This window comes from Pseudorasbora parva, chromosome 5 (assembly GCF_024679245.1).
Source record: "Pseudorasbora parva isolate DD20220531a chromosome 5, ASM2467924v1, whole genome shotgun sequence".
Lineage (NCBI taxonomy): Eukaryota > Metazoa > Chordata > Actinopteri > Cypriniformes > Gobionidae > Pseudorasbora > Pseudorasbora parva.
The window spans coordinates 38126528-38152265 of NC_090176.1; the positions used below are offsets into that span (position 1 = coordinate 38126528).

The 25738-nt window shown below is 38.0% G+C and overlaps 1 long non-coding RNA gene across 1 annotated transcript in view; it reads left to right on the top strand.

Moving 5' to 3' along the window:
• Nucleotides 1-228: 228 nt before the first annotated feature.
• The window catches only part of LOC137076148 (uncharacterized), a 31229-nt gene continuing 5719 nt past the window's right edge, over nt 229-25738 (top strand). Inside the window, exon 1 of the long non-coding RNA XR_010905211.1 lies at nt 229-294. This is a non-coding gene — a long non-coding RNA (uncharacterized lncRNA). The remainder of the gene's footprint in view (nt 295-25738) is intronic.

Genomic DNA, 25738 nt, shown 5'->3' on the forward strand with positions numbered 1-25738 from the left:
TGAGGTGGACATGTACACTGTCACATCCGCCAGCTGGAATACTTTTAATCTCCACCAGAGGGCACTCCTCCTGACTCTTGAAACTTCCCATTATGGACTTAATTTCCCAGTATCTATTGACTGTGCTCATGATTGTGTGATTTCGTTCAGCTGTGTGTGATTTACCATTGTTAAAGTCTGCCTATTTAAGTCCTGCGAGGTCTTTGTTCTGGTTTTGAACTTATGCTTGTTAAATGGAATTTTTGATTCCCCAATAAAAGCTGCGTTTGGATCCTCAACCAAAGTCTCAGAGCGGTACGTATCATACACAAGCGTTTTATACAAACAAATGGCTGAGATGCTTAACTTGAGGAATACAGATGGTGATAAACTTTACAGGCATGAAATTCATTAGCACTTATCATTTTTCTTCAAAGGGTTTTCTGAGACATTGTTTGTGGCCATGATGCTGTTGAGGGAATAATGAATACATTGATAAATATGTTGACTCACTATCATGTGGATGATTTGGGAATCGAAGGATGACCCACTTTAGACACAATTGAAGTTGATGTATGTAAGGTGCTAAGGAAGAAACGCATAAAAAAGGAAGAAAGGCTTGATTAAAACCTTGCGGGACTCGACAGGCACATTTATTCGCTCTACTCAAGTCTAAGTGGATGATTAACGTGTAACATCAAAGCTCTCTCTCTCTCCCTATAGTTTCTCTAAACATTAAGGTTTTATCTCCAGTTTTGTGTTTTGCTTTAGTTGTAATGTTTTAATGCTTATGTAGAAGTGCAAGAACACTATATTTTTAGCCTTTCTACCATCAAAAAACACTGAGATTTGAACTCTGGTTGTGCACTTCATGTCAGAATGACACATTTCCCATGAAGAAATAATGAATATGTTGACTTCCTATTTAAAAGTGTAACCTCGATGAGCCATAAGTTCTTGTTTTGTAGCGAGTGTGATAACATTTATCACACAGCTAGGTCCTTTGTACACAGCATACAGGTCTGACAGTTGAATATATTTTAAAGGGGGGGGGGGGGGTGTATGCTATTTCATACTGAGCTTTTTACACTGTTAAAGACTTGGATTCCCATCCTAAACATGGACAAAGTTTCAAACACTAAGTTGGATGTTTGATGGAGTATTTCTGTGTCAAAAATACTCCTTCCGGTTTCTCACAAGTTTCGGAGAGTTTTTTTCGAGTATGGGTCCGCTTGACGTCGACAGAGTGGAAGGTCCTTGTATGGGCCGTACGGGCTCTTCTCCCGGTAGGGTGCACGCGTGCTTGACTAGAGCGAGAGAGGAAACGCACGCCCATAAACACTGCTCTCAAGCTGCAGATCCACTCGTCCGTGAACACTTCTGACGCGCCGCACTCCACTTTATTCCTATGGGTGACGTCAAACGACTTTAATACGCCCGCACAGCATTCCGGGAAGGCAGTGCTGCATTTTAGCCAATTTGAACCATAGACTGTTCTGACGGAGCGGTCCCAACGATAAAGGTTCACGGTCGTGCTTTGGAAGCAGGTGGTGAACTGCTTAAAATGTCTGTGTTGTTGGCTATCGTCGCGTAAGTAAACATCAGTAAACAACAAAATCATCACAGTGTATAGTTAATTTATCAATGGAGCATGCGATGTATGGTGTGTGTTTAAATACATTTGTTTAGCTGACCAATATGTCAGTTTGTTTATTGTAAAACCACCCAAACATAAACCTAGGGTAGGGGACGTTCTCACTAAGCATGCTTCTTCATTCAAATGCGTTAACGTTACTCCATTGTTTTTTTTATACACTATCTGACGTGCAAAACCGTTTTGCTTGCTACTGCTAAGGTTTAGTCGCATACAATAGTCCATAAACCGAATCATGTCCTCATAAACTGCGAGTAAAGACACACAAATGTTGACAGGCCACTAAATACAGTACATACCACAGAGACAGACGTCCTGCTGTTGCTGTTTCTCCTGTTCAATTTATTTCAGCCTCCGGATCTGATTCTGGATCATATATGTATTAGTTGAATCTGATAGCCATGGTTTATTTAGGGTAACGTTTTCTTTTCCACGCATGACGATGTCAGCTTTCAGAAGCTCTCGTGCTGTAGATGCGCGCTCGTCATTCTTTAGCTCCGCCCACACGATACGCCCACACGATACACGACTCTGTACAGCCTATCTTTCTTTAATAAATATAATAAAACGAAAGACTTTTTGGATGAAGGATGCAATACTACTCTGTAGGTACTCAAGATTGACGTGAGATTGACTGAAACTGAGTGTTTCACCAACCCTTTAAAAAGGTTACATTTGGTAATAATCAATCATTCAAATTAGCATTGCTTTAACATGGTTTTGTTTGACTTTACTAGTGTAATGAGAACCTACTTACCACATATTATCTGTTTAAGTATCTTATAATAAGAAAAATAGCAGATAAAGCATTTGTCTACAAATGCAAATGAAGAAAATATCAGTATTTTGGAGATGTATTTTGTTGGTTGGAAAGTTGAAGGGAATTTTATGTCAAACCACAAAGGCCTGAATTTGCATTTATTTTTAGGCAAGAAAAGAATTTGTAAGATAAAAGGCTTTTTCTAATATTGTTTGAAAATGTATTATAAAATTGCTGCAACCCACAGGCCAAAAGTACTGCGATATTAAAGGCCTGCTTTGTGCAAACATGACCCTTCCAATCTTTCCGTTGGTTATTTCTTCATATTTGAGCTGCACATTTATAACAGCAGAGAGGGAAGTCACAGGGGTGAGAAAATCACTTGGAAAACCATGTTTGCTGTCCATCTCTCTCCACGGTTTACAGCTACAGTATCCTGCTTTTCAAAACACATCATTAATGGTAGCAGTAAATCAAATGCCCTCAAACGCTTACCTACAAACATGGACTAAAATGATGAGCAGCAGGATGTTGCCATGCTTGCAAGTTTGGTAAATGGAATTAGAAGGACCAAAGACTAAAATAATGCAATAATGCATTTTATTTATTTATTTTTAAAAACTGCTTGCTCAGTTGTGCAGATTCTGGGAGCACAAAGAAGAGTCTGCATATTTTACAAGACATAAATATCTATATAATGTCTTTCATTTTTGGGATTAAATCTAAAATGATCTTTACTGTAATATTTTGCACTACATATTAGTTATTATTAGGGGAATAGTCTGTAAAAATATGCAAATGTCATATTTATGCTATTATTCATTCGCTGGCATATGTTAGCCTCCAAATTGACCAAGTTTATGGTTTTTAATCTACACCAATCAGGCATAACATTATGACCACCTTTCTAATAATTATGTTTGGTCCCCCTTTTGCTGCCAACATAGCCCTGACTCGTCGAGGCATGGACTCTGTTAGACCTCTGAAGGCGTGTTGTGGTATCTGGCACCAAGATGTTAGCAGCAGATCATTTAAGTCCTGTAAGTTGCGAGGTGGGGCCTCCATGGGTTGGACTCATGGGTTTGTTCAGCCCATCCCACAAATGCTTGATTGGATTGTAAGGGTGGATTGCCTACATTGGTTAATGATGCAGGGTTGCTGAATGACTAAAGAAACGTTATCAGCAAGATTGTAGAAAACTGTACATTTCTCATCTTTACTGCTACTCCACTGCTACTTATACCAACGATGGAAATAAATAGCAAAAATGTAGGAGAGCATTGATTTAATGTGACTTTGTTGTATTGCAATAGGTAAGACTTCAAAGTCAATGCCAAAAGAAAACTAGTTGGCAAATCATTTGTAATTAAAAGAATGTAATGTCAAAGTCTGGTTATGGTTACACTTAAAAAGGTTACAAAATAGATTTTGATTATATATAGTAAATAGATAGTATTAGATGATAACTTATATCAATAATTGTACACAACATGAATAGAATGTTACCTGAAGGATAGAAATGGAGAGAGAGAGACAAAAAGACAAAGAGAGCAAAGAGAAGAGCCAAAGAAAAAGCTGCCAAGATAAGAGAAAGCCAGAGAATAAGAGATGCAGAGCAACAGTAATACAATCTTCTTTTATCTATTCCTTAACCATGTGACTGAAACAAACTTGAGACATTCAAAGTGACCATTCAGAATAAACTTCCCCCACTGTACTAAAGGTGTAGCACACGTTTGGCGTACAGGCCTTCAGAATCCCATTGTCTTTAGGAATTCCAAATAGCCCTTCTGATAAGAGAGATGGGGTTGAAAACTTTAAAGCAAATGTCTTTGTTCAATTTCAAATATCAGATATCTTTGATTATTTTCAACTGCTTCAGGATTGAGATCTGGGGAATATGGAGGCCAAGTCAAACTCGCTGTTGTGCTCCTCAAGCCATTCCTGAACCATTTTTGCTTTGTGGCAGGGCAGACGGATTATCCTGCTGAAAGAGGTCACAGTCAGCCACCAGGGAATACCGTTTCCTCAAAGGGTGTACATGGTCTGCAACAATGCTTAGGTAGGTGGTACGAGTCAAAGTAACGTCCACATGGATGGCAGCACTCAAGGTTTCCCAGCAGAACATTGCCCAAAGCATCACACTGCCTCTGTCAACTTGTCTTCTTCCCATAGTGCATCCTGGTGCCATGTGTTCCCCAGGTAAGTGACACACACGCACCTGGTCATCCACGTGATGTAAAATAAAATGTGATTCATCAGACCAGGCCACCTTCCATCTCTCCGTGGTCCAGTTCTGATGCTCATGTGCCTACTGTTGGTGCTTTTTGCAGTCAACAGGGTTCAGCATGGGCACCCTGACTGGTCTGCGGCTATGCAGCCCTATATGCAACAAACTGCGATGCACTGTGTATTCTGACACCTTTCTATCAGTTCCAGCATTAACTTCTTGAGCAATCTGAGCTACAGTAGCTTATCTGTTTAATCAGACCACACAGGCCATCCTTTGCTCCCCACGTGCATCAGTGAGCCTTAGCCGCTCATGACCCTGTCGCCGGTTCTCCACTGTTCCTTCCTTGTATCAATTTTGATAGATACTGACGACTGCAGACTGGGAACACCCCGGAGCTGCAGTTTTGGAGATGCTTTGACCTAGTAGCCATCAATATGGCCCATGTCAAACTTGCTTAAATCCTTATACTTGCATAATTTTCCTGCTTTTAAAACATCAACTTTGAGGACAAAATGTTCGCTTGCTGCCTAATATATCCTACCTGCTAACAGGTGCTGTGATGTAGAGATAATCAGTGTTGTTCACTTCACTGGTCATTGGTCATATGTTTGATCAGTGTATCTGTTTTGTGTAGTTTTTCATAGAATTTTCTGTGATGTTTTATTTCTCTGTGATGACTCATGTTACATCTGAACTCATCAAATAATAAAAGGAAACAACCTTGTGCCAAAGATTGATTCCCACACACATTCACAAGCACTTCCACACAATTGTGAAACGTCTATGCAGGTCTTTGATCTCATCATGCATATCCAGTGTTACATTGAGATGGAGACAGGATTAGTGTCACTGTATAGTTTGATCCTGCGGTAGACATGATAAATTTGTCCACAATACACAGAATCCCAGACTGTCAGGTGACCCGGCAATGACTTGACTGTAATTTCAATGCATGATAAATGATTAAGCGTTAAGTAGTCTGCTTTCTGTTTTATTCCTACTCTGAGTGACTGTGCTTATGCTATCTACTATGTCTTGCCGTTTGCAATCAGGTTTCAAATGTAGGCCAGAGTCTCAAGTGTTGATCTGCTAACCTGGACAGAACGCAAGCACAAACAAACACAGTCCTGTGAACCACACCTACTGGTTAGTTCTTTAATAAATGAAATTCCATAAAGGAAAAATAATTATATATATATATATATATATATATATATATATATATATATATATATATATATATATATATATATATATATATATATATATATATATATATATATATATATATATTAGGAACACCATACTAATACTGTGTTTGACCCCCTTTTACCATCAGAACTGCCTTAATTCTATGTGGCATTTATTCAACAAGGTGCTGAAAGCACCGTTTAGAAATATTGACCCATATTGATAGGATAGCATCTTGCAGTTGATGGAGATTTGTGGGATGCACATCCAGGGCACAAAGCTCCTGCTCCACCACATCCCAAAGATGCTCTATTGGGATGAGATCTGGTAACTGTGGTGGCCATTTTAGTTCAGTGAACTCATTGTCATGTTCAAGAAAACAATTTGAAATTATTCAAGCTTTGTGACATGGTGCATTATCCTCCTGGAAGTAGCCATCAGAGGATGGGTACATGGTGGTTATAAAGGGATGGACATGGTCAGAAACAATGCTCAGGTAGGCCATGGCATTTAAACAATGCCCATTTGGCACTAAGGGGCCTAAAGTGTGCCAAAAAATCATCCCCCACACCATTACACCACCACCACTAGCCTGCACGGGGGTAACAAGGCATGATGGATCCATGTTCTCATTCTGTTTACGCCAAATTCTGACTCTACCATCTGAATGTCTCAACAGAAATTGAGACTCATCAGTCCCGGCAACATTTTTCCAGTCTTCAACTGTCCAATTTTGTTGAGCTTGTGCAAATTGTAGCTTCATTTTCCTATTTGTAGTGGAGATGAGTGGTACCTGGTGGGGTCTTCTGCTGTTGTAGCTCATCCACCTCAAGGTTGTGTGTTGTGGCTTCACAAATCCTTTGCTGCATACCTCGGTTGCAGAGGTGGGTAGAGTAGCCAAAATCTTTACTCAAGTAAAAGTACAAGTACTTACGGAAATATTTACTCAAGTAAAAGTAAAAGTAACAATCGTAATAGTTACTTGAGTAAGAGTAAAAAAGTATTAGATAAAAAAACTACTCAAGTACTTAGTTACTAGTTACTTTCGATCTGATTGATAAGATCCAAAAACCCTGAATTTCAGACTACTTAGAGAGCTTTCACACACCTCCATATATATATATATATATATATGTGTGTGTGTGTGTGTGTGTGTGTGTGTGTGTGTGTGTGTGTGTGTGTGTGTGTGTGTGTGTGTGTTTAATGGTTAAACCGTGTAAATTAATGGTGTGCTGGGCTAACCACAGCTCTTTTTAAAACATACTTTGTTCTTATATTTTTATAAGTATATGCATTCTTAAAAATACAGTCCCATTTTTAAATGTATGTATGTACTGCAGACTGTTGTCTGTCCGGATATGTGTATAAATGCAAGATGTCACATTAGGCTATTCAATTTGTTTCGTTTTTAGCCTGATCTCATCAGTACCTATGGCAACGTTTATGCAAACCACAAAGTATGTACCAATATGTACATATTGCGACAGTTTCAAAGTGAAATGTCCACTGGGTGGCGCTAAAAGCTTATTTTTTTCCAGAACAGATTTGCGTGAATCTGACATGTTTTGTTACGTTGTGTTTTTAACGTACACCCACACTAAACCTACCCGAAAGTGTTAACAACAGCAAATGTGACAAAAATAAAATTGTGTCCATGTATTTTTAGCTTGTGTTTAGAACTTGTCTTTGAGCTCTTTTATCATGACTCGTTCTTCATGGGGTTCGTTCTCAAGCTTTTCGCATTGTAAATACAAATCTGTATCAGCTGAGCTATCGAGCAAGTCTGGTGAATCAGAAAAGCAGAACATGGAGCTGTGACGCAAAATTCAAAATGTTTTAGTTTACAAACCAGACTAAAAAAATGCAGTTTTTCTGCCTATAGTGTTCATTTCTGTTGGAATTCCTGCAGTGTGTATTGGTGCGTATTTTGTGGTTTGCAAAAACATTGCCACAGGTACATTTTGCCAATGAGGTTGCTCGTTTTGTGAGAAAAAAAAAAGATATGTAAATGTGCAGATGTGAACGTTTGTTTGTGGACGTGTGTTCGGAGGATTCAAACGATTTGTCAATGCTTGCACAAGGGCGCATATGAGGAAAACACTCGGACAGTGTGTGAAATAGTATTACAATAAAGGAAAAGTGCCCATAGTTACCAAATACCATTAATAGTGTTCAAATATAGGCATCATTGTTACACTTACCGCTGTTTTTTCAGGTTGGAGCTGGAATTATTGTATGCTGAGATGTCAGTTCGTTTTGGTGAACACAGCATGCATTAAATTATGAAACTGTTCTTTTTGACATCTTGGACTGAAAACAGGCTGAACTTGAGGCCACGTACGGGTGATCTGCCGTAGCTCACACATCTCCCTCTGCTTCGGCCATCATCTTCTGACTAAACGCGCGCTTATTTTATGCGGGTGACAATATCCACCTCTCGCGAAGCAGACTCCAACGTTTCGCGAGACTTGCGAACAAGTCATAACTTATTTTAAAATATATAATTAATTATCACCATTGACAGTAGCGGAGGAAAGCCACCGAATGTAACGAAGTAAAAGTACAGTTTTTTCACAAGAAATGTACTTGAGTAAAAGTAAAAGTACCCTTTTTTAAATATACTCTAAAAGTACAAGTTACCCAAAAAATTTACTCAAGTAAATGTAACGAAGTAAATGTAATTCGTTACTACCCACCTCTGCTCGGTTGTAACAAGTTATTTCAGTCAAAGTTGCTCTTATATCAGCTTGAATCAGTCGGCCCATTCTCCTCTGACCTCTAGCATCAACAAGGCATTTTCGCCCACAGGACTGTCGCATACTGGATGTTTTTCCCTTTTCACACCATTCTTTGTAAACCCTAGAAATGGTTGTGCATGAAAATCCCAGTAACTGAGCAGATTGTGAAATACTCAGACCGGCCTGTCTGGCACCAACAACCATGCCACACTCAAAATTGCTTAAATCACCTTTCTTTCCCATTCTGACATTCAGTTCAGAGTTCAGGAGATTGTCTTGACCAGGACCACACCCTTAAATGCATTGAAGCAACTGCTGTGATTGGTTGATTAGATCATTTCATTAATGATCTAATCAAAATCTAATAATCTTTTAGGTGAGTGAGTGAGTGTATGTATATATGTGTGTGTGTATATATATATATATATATATGTATATATAATGTTTTTTCTTTTTTGTTTATAGAATTTTATTTATATATATAATATGGCCTTGTCTTAGCACAAGGGTCTGTTTGTTAGAGCATGAGTTGGGTAAACTGATGGCTTTGAGTTTTAAAGTATAACTATTGCAGCTTTGGGGTTCCAGTTACTTAAAACAATGTTTCATCTGTCCATGTGAAATTTCCTTTGCTTCTCAAAGCACATGTATTTTAGAATATGAATTGTTTCCTCCCTAACATTTCCATGAGTTTTTTGCTTGCACACTGAGTTTATTTAGAGTATGGTATGGCAATAATAGCTCTCTAACTCCCTTGATGTTGTCTTGAATTGCCGGCGTTCTGGGACATATTAAAGTCAGATAATACTTCCTGCCTAAAAAAGTATGTTTTCATAACCAGCCAGATAATACTGGCTGCCTGATAAAGTACCCTGTTTTCATAACCAGGCAGATAATAGGAATTAGAGATAATGTGACAATATGCAGTTAAAATAAATATATCTGAAACAAGAAAAATGTTCAAAAAGAACATTTTCATGTTACATCGTGACACCAGTACAGACTCATTTTTATGAGAGAGAGAGAGAGTCATCAAAACGGTTTGGTCTGTGTCTGAATCCCCCCTTCCCTCATTCACTATTCTCTACATTAGTCCACTAATACAGTTCACATAAGTGAATTCGGTCACAGAGTACTGATACTGAAGGGCCCCCTTACGCAACAAAAATATATTTCTCAATATATTAGTTGACAATATATTTCTCAATATATTAGTTGACAATATATTTCATGTGTCTCCATATATTGTGAAATTTACATGGTAATATATCATATGATATATTATATAATAATATATTATATATGCAAGTCATATATTGCAATATATGGGACAATACTGCAATTATTGCCGTTTTCATATATTGACTAAATACATATCATTATACTATTCAATATATTGCTATGTATATTGAAATATATCCTACAATATATGAAATTATATATTGGAAGAGTCATTGTATATGTAAATATATATGTAAAAATATATGAGATAATATACCTCAATGTACTGGATAATATAATCAGATTTATATGGGAACATATGTCTTAAATATATTGATTTATATTACATAGTATATAATTATCATATATATTGTATACATGGTAAATATGAAATAATCTAATGTACACTGTCTGTCATATATTTTAAAATATAACAGATTAAAATATAATATAGAAATTAGGGCCGCGACTCGATTAAAAAAATTAATCTAATTAATTAGAGGCTTTGTAATTAATTAATCGCATTTTAATTGCATATAAATATTTGACCTGAGAACAATGAGAAGTAATTTTTCACATGTATTTTTAGTATACCATTGAATAATGACTGAATACATAAGCTTAATCAACAAAATATTGTTTATTTATTTCAGTCCAGCAGACCAGTGCATGTTTGCCAGTTTAGCAAAAGCATATTTGTGATATTTGAGGCTCGATGTGCTGCGGTGATACGCGAATTCCTTGTTGTACAGCTTGCACACAACCATGCTCTTGACGACGCTTCCATTCTTTCGTTTTTTAAAACAAAATTTCCCATCCACGGGGCCAAGCAAAGCGGTCTCATCAGCTTGTTCCATAGCTTCGTTCATGTTCACATGGTTCGTTGTTGTCGTGACTCCGGAGCGCTAGTTGGTGTTCCAGTATAATTGGTCCGTCGAAACTCATTCATTGAAAAACGTTCCGCGGTGCAAAAATAAGTGTGGTAAAAATTTTTTTTTTTTTTTTTTTTGCGTAATTAATTAACGCGTTAAAGTCACGTAATTAACGCGTTAAAGTCACGTAATTAATTAATCTTAATTAACGCGTTAAAGTCCCGGCCCTAATAGAAATATTTTCTAAATATAGAAAATATATTGAATGTCATGCACCATCATATTTTCTAAATATAGAAAATATATTGAATGTCATGCACCATCTGATTTGGGCTATTGTTAATCAACCTCTGTAAACATATGCAGGAGCTTGCTTAACTCACAAAAAATACTTTGTTTCAATAAACATACATGAAATAATTCAGTTTTGTTTGTATATCAATGTATTTTAATATATGAATCAATATATAGCAATAGGCTGTCCATCCATATATTGCTATATATTTTTTAATATATGAGGAAGTTTCTGATACATTGAAATATATTTTCTAATGTATTGCAATATAAATTCTAGTATATTGCAATATATTTTTGTTTCGTAAGGGCCACTTTTGCATAGTTTGTGCAATTAATTAATTTAATAATCAATTCAGTTAAAAAATCCAGTTAAAAAGGAATTTATATCTGAATGAGATTATGCTGTTACCCACATTTGACCAGCTGTTTTGAAAAATGAATGGAAGGATGATTCAGCTGCAGGCGCCATCATCTGGTCAAACACGAACACACGACTCTCACAGCGGATTATGTAGCCATTATGTGTACATCGGTTGTGGATTTGTTTTTGCTCTGCATTTTAGGATTGAATGAGTGCACTCTATATTGTCCACAATGGTTTTTGATATTACTACAAATGGATGTCCCCTCAAAGAGTGCCCTATTTAAGGGTATTGGGGGTGATTTCTGGCACCGAGGTGTGTTTGAAGCGTTGCTACACAGACTGATGCGGAGTGGTCAGGTATTGAAGCAAATAAGAGACATTAATATGTGAAATTTAACAGCCACTAAATATTTAGTTTTGAAAAACATTTATCTTAATTTATTTGCTCTGAATTCACCCCTTTGAAATGATTTTACTTTGGAAACCATTCAAATTTACATCTCTTAACCTGAATTGCGATTAATATTTTTCAATGCTTACAAATTCAGAAAATAAATAAATAAATCAGCTCACAGAATTTCAGATCAAATAGATTCCGGTTGATGAAATTTGATTGCTCAAATTCAGATCTCAAATTTCAAGTTAATATTTTTCCAAAGAAAACAGTCTAATTCGACTGCTAAAATTCAGATCGAAAAAGTTCAAGTTAAATATTAACAACCCATTCTCACTCCCAAGGCGTCAAAATCTGAAGCATGGTCATGTGCCTTCCGCGTCACAATGAAGATGCAAAAGGTAGCCCAAGGCGTCATTTTTCGACGTGCTGGGTGCTCCATTCATTTCAATGGGAAATCTAAGTGCGTCATACACATACGCACTGGGTATTGGTAATGTTATTGTCATGGTGAAATTTAATTGGTTTATGATTTTGCCATTATGACATGGAGTGTGTTCCCTTTATCGAGGGAACTCGCACTGCGTCCTCGAGTGACGACACTCTGGGGAACGCCCTCGGTGTGACGTCTTTGAAGCATGAATGAAATCTGCCACTAATCTGATTGGTGCCACATCATGACGTAGTAAGTGACAGCATATGCGGAAGCTATAAGAAGGCGCCGTCACATAGTACAGACAGCTTTCGCTCTTCAGCGAGGCACTCTGTGTATGAATTGTTTGTCTATTTGGTGTTGTTTGTCCAAGAGTGTCTTGTGAAGTTGGCAGGCTCGTGAGCCAATGTCGGTCTCGCGTCTGTTGAGGCAGATCGGTGGCTCGCAGATGGACGTCAGCGGGGGGGAGAAAAAATAAAAAAATAAAAAATTCTCAGTCCTCGTCTGACAGTTCAGATGTTCTCCTTCCCCGTGTGGAATTATTACAACGCGGGCTGCGGCTTCTTCCCCCGAGGCGGAGAACCCGATGCTCGAGCTGATGTTAAGCCAGGAAATACACTACTTCATTCATAAAATAAGGGTGCGCAGGCAGCTCTCGAGGGGGTTGCCTATAGCTGGCCAATGTTCTAATTCCTCGTGTGGAAACCCACGGTGTGGCTTTTTCCCCCGGAGTGGAGAATTAGATGCTTGAGCGGTCCGATTCCAAGGAATTAGACGTGCTCAGTATCGAGGTAGCGAAGTAAACGAGAGCTCGCCTCTTCATAATGCAAGACTTAATCGCGCGTTGCCGAGGCCTCCACGGCCACCATGTCCTGATACGGTCCAACAGTATGTCTCTGGTATCGTATCTGAATCATCAGGGGGGTCTGAGGTCGCGCCCACTATGCAGGTTGGCGCACCAGATCCTTCTGTGGTCCCAGGGGAAACTGTCGTCTCTGAGCGATGGATGTCCCAGGGGACCAAAACCAGGGAGCAGACGTCCTGTCGAGGCAGGGGCTGAGGCCCGGGGAGTGGCGGCTCCACCCCGAGGTGGTGGAGGCCATGTGCGAGAGGTTGGCCTAGTGGAGGTGGATGATCAGTAACTGGATCGTCCAGGCTATAGCCACGGCTTATCGGGTGCGCAATTTGCCTTCACCCATGGCCGTGAGGGCTCACTCTATGAGGGGCTCCTTGGTGGCCCTCCTTTCGGGAGCTTTGCTTGTTGAGATTTGCGAAGAGGCGTGTTGGGCCAACCCTCACACCTTCATTAGGTTATAAGCTGGATCTCCCGGTTACGCCGGGGGCTAGGGTGCTTGTGTCCTAAGTGTGCCTGGGTGGGCCAGCTTCACACTAGGACGTGCGTGATAGAGGTGTGGCATAGTGGGTATTCTTTCCCCAGAGTGTCGTCACTCGACGACGCAGTGCGAGTTCCCTCGATAAAGGGAACGTCTCGGGTTATGTATATAACCCTTGTTCCCTGAGAGGGAACGAGACACTGCGTCTCGTCGCCACACCTTCACGTAGAGCGCCCGCTTCATCGCAAAGGCTGTCTGTACTATGTGACAGCTGTTTGTACTATGTGACGGCTGTCTGTACTATGTGACGGCTGTCTGTACTATGTGACTTATAGCTTCCGCATATGCAATCAGATTGGTGGCAGATTTCATTCATGCTTCAGAGCCGTCACGCCGAGGGCGTTCCCCAGAGTGTTGCCACTCGACGACGCAAGTGTCTCGTTCCCTCTCAGGGAACAAGGGTTATATACATAACCCGAGACGTTTTTCAATTTAATCAGAAAGCATAATTTTATTTACATTTATTTTATTTACACTATTTAGACATGTTTAACATGTAACCCAACCTCACCTCACCCCATCCCTAAACCTACCCATTTGTGTGAACATGATATAAAACACAGGATATAACATACGACTGCATCCACGAGTTATTAAAAAAAGTTAAATAATAATAGGAGTTGGGTTAGTTACTTCAAAAATATAAAGGTAGCCTTTAAATATTAATAAAATCATGTCTGCTTTTATAAACGCAAATAATAAAATGCGTCTGTTTATGACACCAAAGGTTTATCATTGTAACGAATGGAGCACCCAGCGCGTCGAAAAATGACGCCTAGGGGCACCTTTAGCGTCTTCATTGTGACGCGGAAGGCACTTGACCATGCTTCGGATTTTGACGCCTTGGGAGTGAGAACGGGTTGATATTCACAGGGTAACATCCAGGTTACCTAGGATAGGAAAAATATTTGAGCGCCTATCAGAGCACAATGACCTGTCTGTCTATCAGCATATTAACAATGGTACTGGACACCCCTGACATTTGACTGGCCAGCCACCCCAAAATTTTGATCGATTTCCATTTCACATCCTATTGAAAGAACCATGTATTTTGACTTTGACTTGATACAATGTCCATGCATGTTGAATATTAAGAGAATATTAACGTTAGTTGCCAAACAGATGATTAATAATAAAACTTGTTTACAATCCTACACCACCATTTATAGTTTTCTATTAAACAACACAATTTGTCTTAAAAAAGAGTTAGTTCACCCAAAAATGAAATTGATATCATTAATGACTCACCCTAATGTCGTTCCACACTCGTAAGACCTCCGTTCATCTTCAGAAGACAGTTTAAGATATTTTATATTTAGTCTGAGAGCGTATCCAAGTGTATACACACTATACTGTCGATCTTAATGATCGAGTTAATGTATTACTTATGGATGGTGAACTAACCCATTTATTAATGATTACTGCATCAGCAACTAATGAAGATTCTACATGATTAATAGATTATTAAGTAATCCTTAAATTGTTATTAGTTAAATATGTCATAATTTATTAATTCCTTAATAACATAATTTAAATTAACATGTTAATTACCACAAGGGGTCAAAGCCATGCATTTTAACTTCCAGTTGTCTGCTTTAATTAATCATTAGCTAATGATTTACAAAGGTATCATTTATGTTATGACTTGTTGTAATAAATGATTCATAATCTATTAATCATGTGTAATCTTCATTATTTGCAGATGAAGTGATCATTAATAAATGGGTTAGTTAACCATTAGTAATACATTAACTCATTATTATCTGTGCATTAATTAAGCATGAATTAATGCATATTAGTGAACCCATATTGTAGCGTGTTACCAAAATGGTAATAACTGTATAATTGCGAAGAACATACAAACTCAGTGGTAAATACAATTAAAGGGTTCATAACCCCCAAATTAAAAATGTCATTTAAAGGCACAATATGTATAGGCACAATATGATTCTTTAAAATAAAATTTCCAAAAATCACTAGAACAATGTTATATATTTTGTTGATTTGTGTAGACCTACTTGCATTACCAAATGTTTCCAAGAATGTTTAAATCCAGAGAAACCATAGAACAAAGATGCTTTAATATATTATCTGTTTTATGAGACAAGTGAGCAACTGTTTTGAATGAAAACTAATCATTGTTATAGGTCAATCCTGTTAGTCTTATTGTGTACATCTCATTTTCATGATTTACTGCGAGTACCATGTTTTACCATGCCTAATATTAAGGTTACCATAGTGTGCAACAAGTTTTGTCCTAGCTGCTGAGCGAACACAGAGAATAGCATAACTTTCAACACACTCAAATGTATCTAATATGATAAAACAGCACTGTGTAACCCCACATGAACAGAAGAAGCGGAAACAGTTGTCTGTGGCATAATAAAAGCTCTGTGAAATCAAGGCGTCATCAAGCTATGCCTTTGTTTTTAATAAGCAGAAGGCCATCATTGACACCCTCAAGTGAGAGGGTAAGACACAGAAAGAACTTTCTGAACGAATAGGCTGTTCCCAGAGTGCTGTATCAAGGCACCTCAGTGGGAAGTCTGTGGGAAGGAAAAAGTGTGGCAAAAAACGCTGCACAACGAGAAGAGGTGACCGGACCCTGAGGAAGATTGTGGAGAAGGACCGATTCCAGACCTTGGGGGACCTGCGGAAGCAGTGGACTAAGTCTGGAGTAGAAACATCCAGAGCCACCGTGCACAGACGTGTGCAGGAAATGGCCTACAGGTGCTGCATTCCCCAGGTCAAGTCACTTTTGGGCTACAGAGAAGCAGCATTGGACTGTTGCTCAGTGGTCCAAAGTACTTTTTTTGGATGAAAGCAAATGTTGCATGTCATTCGGAAATCAAGGTGCCAGAGTCTGGAGGAAGACTGGGGAGAAGGAAATGCCAAAATGCCTGAAGTCCAGTGTCAAGTACCCACAGTCAGTGATTGTCTGGGGTGCCATGTCAGCTGCTGGTGTTGGTCCACTGTGTTTTATCAAGGGCAGGGTCAATGCAGCTAGCTATCAGGAGATTTTGAAACACTTCATGCTTCCTCCTGCTGAAAGGCTTTATGGAGATAAAGATTTCATTTTTCAGCTTGACCTGGCACCTGCTCACAGTGCCAAAACCACTGGTAAATAGTTTACTGACCATGGTATTACTGTGCTCAATTGGCCTGCCAACTCTCCTGACCTGAACCCCATAGAGAATCTGTGGGATATTGTGAAGAGAAAGTTGAGAGACGCAAGACCCAACACTCTGGATGAGCTTAAGGCCGCTATCGAAGCATCCTGGGCCTCCATAACACCTCAGCAGTGCCACAGGCCGCATTGAAGCAGTCATTTCTGCAAAAGGATTCCCGACCAAGTATTGAGTGCATAACTGAACATAATTATTTGAAGGTACACTTTTTTTGTATTTAAAACCCTTTTCTTTTATTGGTCGGATGAAATATGCTATTTTTTTTTTTGATTATGCCAAAATCATCATTATTAAAACAATAAAAGACTTGAAATATTTCAGTTGGTGTGTAACGAATCTAAAATATATGAAAGTTTAATTTTTATCATCACATTTTGAAAAATAATGAACTTTTATCACATATGCTAATTTTTTTTAGAAGGACCTGTATTGTGGCTTTAATTACTACAGGTCGTTACAGAAAGCTCTCAGATTTCATCAAAAATATCTTAATTTGTGTTGCAAAGAAGAACAAAGCTATTATGTGTTTGGAATGACACGAGGGTGAGTAATGAGTATGACAACAAAATTGATTTGTGTAAGGAAAATGTTGCTAGAAAAATGTCTGTCAAAAAATATTGGTTCTTTACATCAAACCTGTTATGAGGAAATAAAATCTCTTAAAGGTACTTTGATGTCATACCAATTGATCTGCGCAGAGCAGCTTCAAGTTGAACATGTCTTTTTATGATTGAGTCTTTAAACTATTTGCTTAATCGATTTGGGAATTGATTTGTTTGAAATGATTGTCTTTGAGGGAGCTAAAGGCAATAGTGTGTCTAATTTATTGTTTATTGAACTGTTAAACGTAATATCACACTGCTGAATCAAACTGATTAGGTATTTGACGGTGCTTTTTTTTTTTTTTTTTTTTTTGGAGCTTGACAGTCACTGGTCTCCATTCAGTATTCATCAGCTTGTTTTTAAAAACAAGAAGCAGGATACCACTTCAGGATTTACAGGTCTAAACCTTGTTTCATTTCAGGCTCCACTGAATGTTAAACAACAGCTGAAAAATTCCACACTTTTTTTTATATACCTCTATTACGCCACACAGAGGTTGATGATGGAGTCCTTTGGGTAGGAGAAACAATTATTCAGAAAGGATTCTGTGAAGTTGCATGCTTATAGAGGTGCTAATTACCTCTGAGAGTTCAGCAGAAGCTTTAGGTTTTCTCCAGTGTCTTTATTAGCTTATTAATTATGAAACAATGCATAGGTGGTTCACCTGGAAGCGGGAAACCTTTTTTTCCGCATTAAAAACCAACAACCCAACTCTAAATCACACCGCTCATGGGTTGTGTTTTATTAGAGGCAACGAAAGAAGCATTTAAAGGAAGAATGCATAACACACTGAGATTGAATTTTAAACAATATAGCTCTGTTCAGTTGTTTGGAACAAGGTACTAAAATGAATAAAATAAATAAAGACCTCCTCGTAATTTGGAGGACATGCATGCAGTTCTTTGGTAATAACACGTCCCAGAAATAAATAAATGCTGTCTGCTCATAAAGGCATGCTTTTTGTCATTTTCAAGAGACGAGAAGCCTAGAAAGCACCAGTAAGATGAAATGTCTCTGGAGACTAACTCACCTGGGGAAGGATGCGGATCTTAATCATGAGGGACCTAGTTCCCTCAGTGCTACCACGCGCTCCAGCAGAACGTATTTGCATTTTTGTAAATCTTTAAAAATGCCATTGTACCACTGCTATGGGTCAAAACCCACCTCATTTAAATCTTTTGAATATGTAACCAGTAATATATCTTTGTACTGGCTTCTAAAATGGCTCTCTTTTTATGTGCTGTCAGTAATTCCAGCGTACCAATAGTGCTTCCATCTACATGGCTGATTTTAATCTTTTGTAATTGCAAGGTACGGATGACTCACTTTGTGGGATTGATCTGCACAGTAATTTCCTTAAATGATAATGTGCAAATTAAGTTTCCTATGTACAAGCGTACTTTAGAAATCACAGCAAGCGTAAAGAGCCTTTAAGCTATTAGAACCTTTGCAATGTGTCCTCATGTCAATCACAGATATATCTAAAGGAGGAAATGTTCAGTATCATACATTCCTAACCAATTAAACACGTTTAATTTATACAGCACTTTTCCCAAGCTCAAGGACGCTTCACAATAACAATGAGGAACAACAGTCATTTCAAACATAATCAGTTAAATGGACAGGCATTTGCCTAGTCCAAGACATGATATATTGAAAATTGGCAATACTGGTGCAAACACTGGAATACCAGCCTGACAAGCCAGACCCACATCAAGATGTTTGGTCTGGAAACTCACCATAGACAGGGCTCAATCAGAGGGGCGGGATAAACGGTTGTCTTTCAAACTCCCTCTGCACGCGATAGTATAGCGCTACACCAACCAGAGCAACGAAGGTGAAACGGAGCTCGTTGATAGATTAAACATTCGCCGTATCCAGTCAGCAAAACCCCGAACACATCTTCCCTTCTTAAGAATGACTTCAGTGCCGTTCTTTGTTCTTTTCTCAGAGAAAAGCTTAACTCCAAGTCTTCCAGAATCGCGGTCAAAGCTGATTCAAAAGACTGCCGCCGTTTGCCAGTTTCTGTGTTTACTAGAAGCATGCAAACGCAACTCGGCCGTCGTCATTATGGCCCCGCCCACCGACTCTATACACGATGTGATTGGCCCGGCAAGAGTTAGGGGAATACAGCTCAAAAGGGTATTGAGAGTTCTTAGACGACACTTGTGGGCAGATTAAATTTGCTACCGCTAGGGTGCGTTTAGATTTCTCGGCTACTGGAACACAACAGTTGAATATGAACATAACCATTACATAGTATTACAGAGAGCATAGAAAATTAAAGTGTAGGTCAGGTGCATATGACAACGGTGCTGTATGTAAGTTCTTGACTGCACTAAAGCATAAAAATACCACAATATGTTTGAAGAAATATAGGAAATGCTGAGTTCACATACTAATTTCTCAGAAAAACAATGCTACAGCCAGTTATTCTACTTTGAAATGTGCGTTCCGTGTCATAATATCAGTTTTTGTTTTGGTCTGTGTGATAAAGCATGTTGCCAGTTTACCCAGTATTACTATGACACTCCAGGTTGCCGGTTGGTGGAAAACACAGCGTATTGCTGCCATGGAAGCCAGCAAACAAACTGGGTCAGAGATCCCAGATTCTACCCGACCTAAAAAGCCTAGACATCCACCTAAACATCGTAAACAGAAGCACGTTAAAACGCAAATACATCCGCTGTGGCGCACTCCCACTAGCCACTTTGGCGGGTTGAATTTTATTGCAGTCTTCTCAAAAGGCATCTGTTATAATCGTGTTGCGTGTTATAACCAATAACACATCATTTTTTGAGCTTATGATTGCAATGTCTAATAATCATAAGAGCGTACTCTCTCACTGAAATGTGCACTCATCATAAACGCCAGATAGCCTGTGTGCAATGAACTTAGGAGATTCATTCATCATACAGTGCTTGACTTTTGTTCAGTAGCAAAAATGGTTTCAAACAAAGATCACAGCAGAACCACAGCGCATCTGATGTGACAAGTTGGTTTGACGTTGGAAGTCAACTGTTGCAGCTGTTTTCTCTAGGAGCTCTCAACTGTATCTGAGCTAAATAGACCTATTTGATGAAACGTCATGTTATACATTTATTGTAGACTTGATCATGTAAAGTTGGTCTGTACAGTGCTCATTTACATATATAGCCAACAAAAAATTTCCCAGCAACAATATTTTGGCCAGTGAAAATGCTGAGTGGCTAACTTTGGAAAACCCCTAGCCACAGTGGCTGGTGAGCAAAAAATATTAATATCAAGCCCTGGTAGTAACAATTGACAAAAAAAGCTCTTAAAGGTGGGGTGAAATGCTGTTCCATGCATACAGAGCTTTTTACACTGTTAGAGACTTGGATTCCTAAACATAGACAAAGTTTCAAACACTAAGTTGGACGTTTGATGGAGTATTTCTATGTCAAAAATACTCCTTCCGGTTTCTCACAACTTTGAGTTTTTTTTTTTTTTTTTTTTGAGTATGGTTCGGCTTGACGTCAACAGAGCGGAATGTCCTTGTATGGGCTGTACAGGCTCTTCTCCCGGAAGGGTGAGCGCGCGTGACCAGAGCGAGAGAGCAAACGCACGCCCATAAACACTGCTCTCAAGCTGCAGATCCACTCGTCCGTGCAACACTTCTGTCGCGCCGCGCTCCACTTTATTCCTATGGTTGACGTCAAGCGACTTTAACGCACTGCTGTCACAGGACTTCACAAAATCAACAAGAAGTGTGTTTTTGACGGAGCGGTCCCAGCGATAAAGGTTCGGTTCTGCTTTGGAAGCAAGTGGTGAATAAAACTGCTTCAAATATCTAACTTATGTTGTTGGCTATCGTCGCGTAAGTAAACATCAGTAAACAACACGATCGTGTAACGTACAGTTAATTTATCAATGGAGCATGCAATCTATGGTGTGTGTTTAAATACATTTGTTTAGCTGACTAATATGTCAGTTTGTTCATTGTAAAACCACCCAAACATAAACCTAGGCTAGGCGACGTTCTCACTAAGCGTGCTTCTTCATTCAAAAATGCGCTAACGTTACTCCATTTGTTTTTTTATACACTATCTGACGTACAAAACCGTTTTGCTTGCTACTGCTAAGGTTTAGTCGCATACAATAGTCCATAAACCGAATCATGTCCTCATAAACTGCGAGTAAAGACACACAAATGTTGACAGCCCACTAAATACAGTACATACCACAGTACATACCACATATCTTCAATTTATTTCATCCTCCGCATCTGATTCTGGATCATATATGTATTTGTTGAAACTGATTGATAGCCATGGTTTATTTAGGGTAGTGTTTTCTTTTCCACACATGATGATGTCAGCTTTCAGAAGCTCTCGTGCAGTAGCTGCGCGCCCATCATTCTTTAGCCCCGCCCACACGATCCGCCTCCAGCCGCTCGTTTTTTTCCAGAAAGATTCGGTACAGCCTATCTTTCTTTTATAAATATAATAAAACTAAAGACTTTTCGGAGATATGAAGGATGCAATACTACTCTATAGGTACTCAAGATTGGCGTGAGTTTGACTGAAACTGAGTGTTTCACCCCCCCTTTAAATATTAACTATTTTCTCAGAGAGAGCCTTACCCTAGGCTTTAAAAATATTTTAATCTAAAAAGTCAATCTAATGGTACAGTAAAAGAACTGACACAAGATTTATGAACACAAGTTTTTATAAGATATGTTATTTTTAAACAATTGAATAAAATAAAGGAAATTTTACCAATAAAAATGTAATATTTGCACTGACTAATTCTGACAACAAGAAATTGTGATTTTCACAACTACATAAGACACTTTTTACAGAAAATGTTATATTGGTATGGCCTGTAACTTCTTGTACGAGTAACAAATTAATAAAAGTATTTCGGTAATCAAAACCATAAACGGTTCCTGAACAAATGGATGTAAAGAGCTGTTTTTCTTTGAATATTAAAATAATAATATTTTTTTTATTATTATTGTTATTGCAATTTTTGCAATGAATGTTGTACTTTAATTCATCATTGAAAGTATTAACAATTTTATAGTAAGTGTTTTGAGAAATGTCACTATTGTATGTTTGGTTTGCAATTTCTGCAGCTAGGCGTTTCCAGATCTATTCAGCTGTGCAGTTCGGGAGAGACTAATTTGTAATATGTCAGTCAGTGGGCAGAGCACATCTAGACAATGAGAAGGTGTAAAACAAAAACAAAGGAAGGCTTCTTCCACAAAGAGGGAGGAGAATAACCTACGCTTGAGTGGTGAAATCTGCTAATGTCAGGTTGAGCGTAAATCTTACTGTAAAGCAAGGTAATGGACTTCTGGGGGAGTTTATAGGAAGGACAATTGCACTCAGCACTAATGCCTACTGGTGTGAGCATTCACAAACAGAAACATTCATTATTTAAGATCAAATGTCACTCGAGACAGTGCTCTTCATTCTGTGGTTTGAACTAAAGGATGAATTTCACCTGACAACATTCAGCCTCACTCAATCAATCATAGAGGCAAACGCAAGAGGTGGCATTCTTTGACCACAAAGTGTCAGCCTCAGTAAATCTTGATTATGTATTGTAAACTGTGGCTTTCTGTTGACACTGTGGTTTAGCATTGGCCTAATGAGAGAGGCCCGCACACACACAAATACACACACAGTAAAATCAGTGTCCTATGTAATAAAACAAAAGAAGTTAAATTGAACATTTTGTATTATCTCAAAAAGATAACTTTCATTATATTGATCATTCATAACCTTTCAGTCTGACAGCAATTTGCGATTGCAGGTAGAGATTTGTTTTCCATTGACATTTACTACAAAATGTAAATTTTAGTCTACATATACATACAAACAAACACATCTTTAGACTGACAGTATTCAACCCAATGTTGTACTAACCATCCCAACAAGGACTATGGACAAAGGTTTATGCTGAACAATGGCTCTTTGGAATATTATACTCCCACACATTGTGACTGTTTCTCCAGTATACTGTGTGCATGGAATAGAACACAATTTCAGTTTGTTAAATTTTATACAATTTATACAATATAGTATATTTTATTTTAAGTACATTTCTCATACCTACTGTGCAGTAGCCTACAGTATTATATTATGGGATATTATGGGATACTGCATCCCAATGCAATGTGCTTAATTTGACCGTCCATTTCCAGTGATGATCTTTCTCTTGATTCATTTTAAGATCAGACTTTCAGAAGTTAAAGACAACATGAATTGAATAATTGGCCTTTTATTTTGTAATTGTTTGCTATGTTGTTCAAAAAAAGAAGAAAATCTGAATAAATTTCCACCTCTGGTCATATTACAACGTGAATTTAAGCATTTAAGCAAAATTAGCATTTTGTAAAATGAATGAGGCCGCATTGTTTGCTTTTCTTATTTAACGTGTAGTTAACCCCAGTTATTAAATTGCATTTATGGTGATTTTTGTGTGTAATTTTTTCTTAATGATTACAATTATTTATTAAATTAAACATTTCATTATTTGATCAGACTGCCCGAATGTATCTATTTATTTATTTACTTACACAAAATTAAAAATGTAAAAAAAATATAATAAAAAATGCTATATATATAGTAACAAAATGGTAACTTGACATAGTAAATGAAACTAAATTAAACAGTTTAAACATAACATAATGTGACCATGTTTGTTAGCAGTACATTCAATAGCCAATGGTAGTATTCAGTATATAGTAAGCCTCCATATTCTATTTGAACATAACCATTTTTTGAAAAAAAAAAAATTTTGTGCCTGTTCCAGCATGCATGTGGCATATAAATGATAAAGATAGTGTTCTAGAATTATTATTATTTTATTGTTACTGGTTATATTTATGCTGCTGCTGCTGTTGTTGTTTTATCATCACTGTTAGTTATTTGTTGTGTGGTGATGTTCACTTAGAGCTCATCTTTTCCCTTAATGATGTTTGTTGAGGTCTGTGTTTTAGACGCTAAAGTTTGTCTCTCGCCTGCTTGAACTATTGAAGCGATGGTTGTGTCTGTTTTGCTTTCTTATATTCAGATGATGCATTATCTTTGCTTTGCAGATCGGTGCTTCAACTGAATCAACTGAACCCATGTATACAATTTTAATTATGATAAAGTTTAATGTACTTTATTAAACAAGCAAATTTAAATAGGCTTGTTTAGGTTTCTGAATTAATTTAGCTTTAAATATTGAGTTGCCTGTCTTTTATAATTTAAAACATGATAACTTGTATTCACAAACTATAATTGTGTTCTGCAACTCATTAAAAAGAATATGGTAAAGTTATTAGGTTGTGGCTTAGCTCTGTAATTTAAGGGACAGACTTTAATCATGTTTAGGGGAGTCTGGGTGTGCTTGTAACATGGGGAGAGTTGTAACGCCACCAATTCTACAAATCAGGGATAAGCTAGGAATCCAATGTTTTGCCCATTTCCTCCCAAATTCCATATTAATGGACGTCAGTGTTTTTTTTTTTTTTTTTTACTTAAACTTTTGTAAATAAAATTATATAACTGGTGTCAAATTAGTTTATGATGCATTTTTAACCCGCAAATTTCAAATCATTATTCTAACTGACTGATGGGGGGAGGTGAGTTGTAACCAAGTCTCTCTTGAAGCCAACACGGAAGTGACTTAAACTGCAACTTATCAACTGGCCACAAGAGACTGACTCAAACAAAAGGAAGTCAAATCTGTATCTCTGCCCCATGTTAAATTGCCAATACCTCAACCGTTTAGCCTTGGAGTCAGAACACTTGGAATATTTACTTTTTGAATAAATTGTGCTTGCAGTCATATCTGCCTTTTATATCCTGTGTTTTATATCATATAATACACATATGGGTATGTTTAGAGATGAGATGGCTTATATGTTCAAATGTGCACAACCAGCATAAATAAAAGTGTGCGATCTCACGAAAATGCGTATAAATAGTACAAGTTTGCAATCTCGTGGAATGTATATGCCAAAATGAGTTTTGGCGTGCGAATGGTACGCGGTTTTTCGCGTGCATATGATACGCACTTTATGCCGTATTATACATACGAACCCACCACCCTAAACCTACCCAAGAGCGTGTCATATGCACGCCATAAAGTGCGTATCATATGCACGCAAAAAACTGCATAGCATATCCATTCCACGAGATTTCACACTCGTACTATTTATACGCATGACCATGAGATCGTGTTGAAATAAAAATATACTCTAACATGTCATAATGGCAAAATCATAACCCAATATATTCATTATGATGGTATGCCCAATGTGCCTGTGTATGATGTCAAAGGTTTCCCATTGCAATGAATGGAGTGTAACAGAGGCCAGCTAGTAGTCACTGCGTGAGTCACTCCTCTGACCTCAAGATACACTCTAGCGACTGATGTAAGGGGTTTGCAGCCTTTAT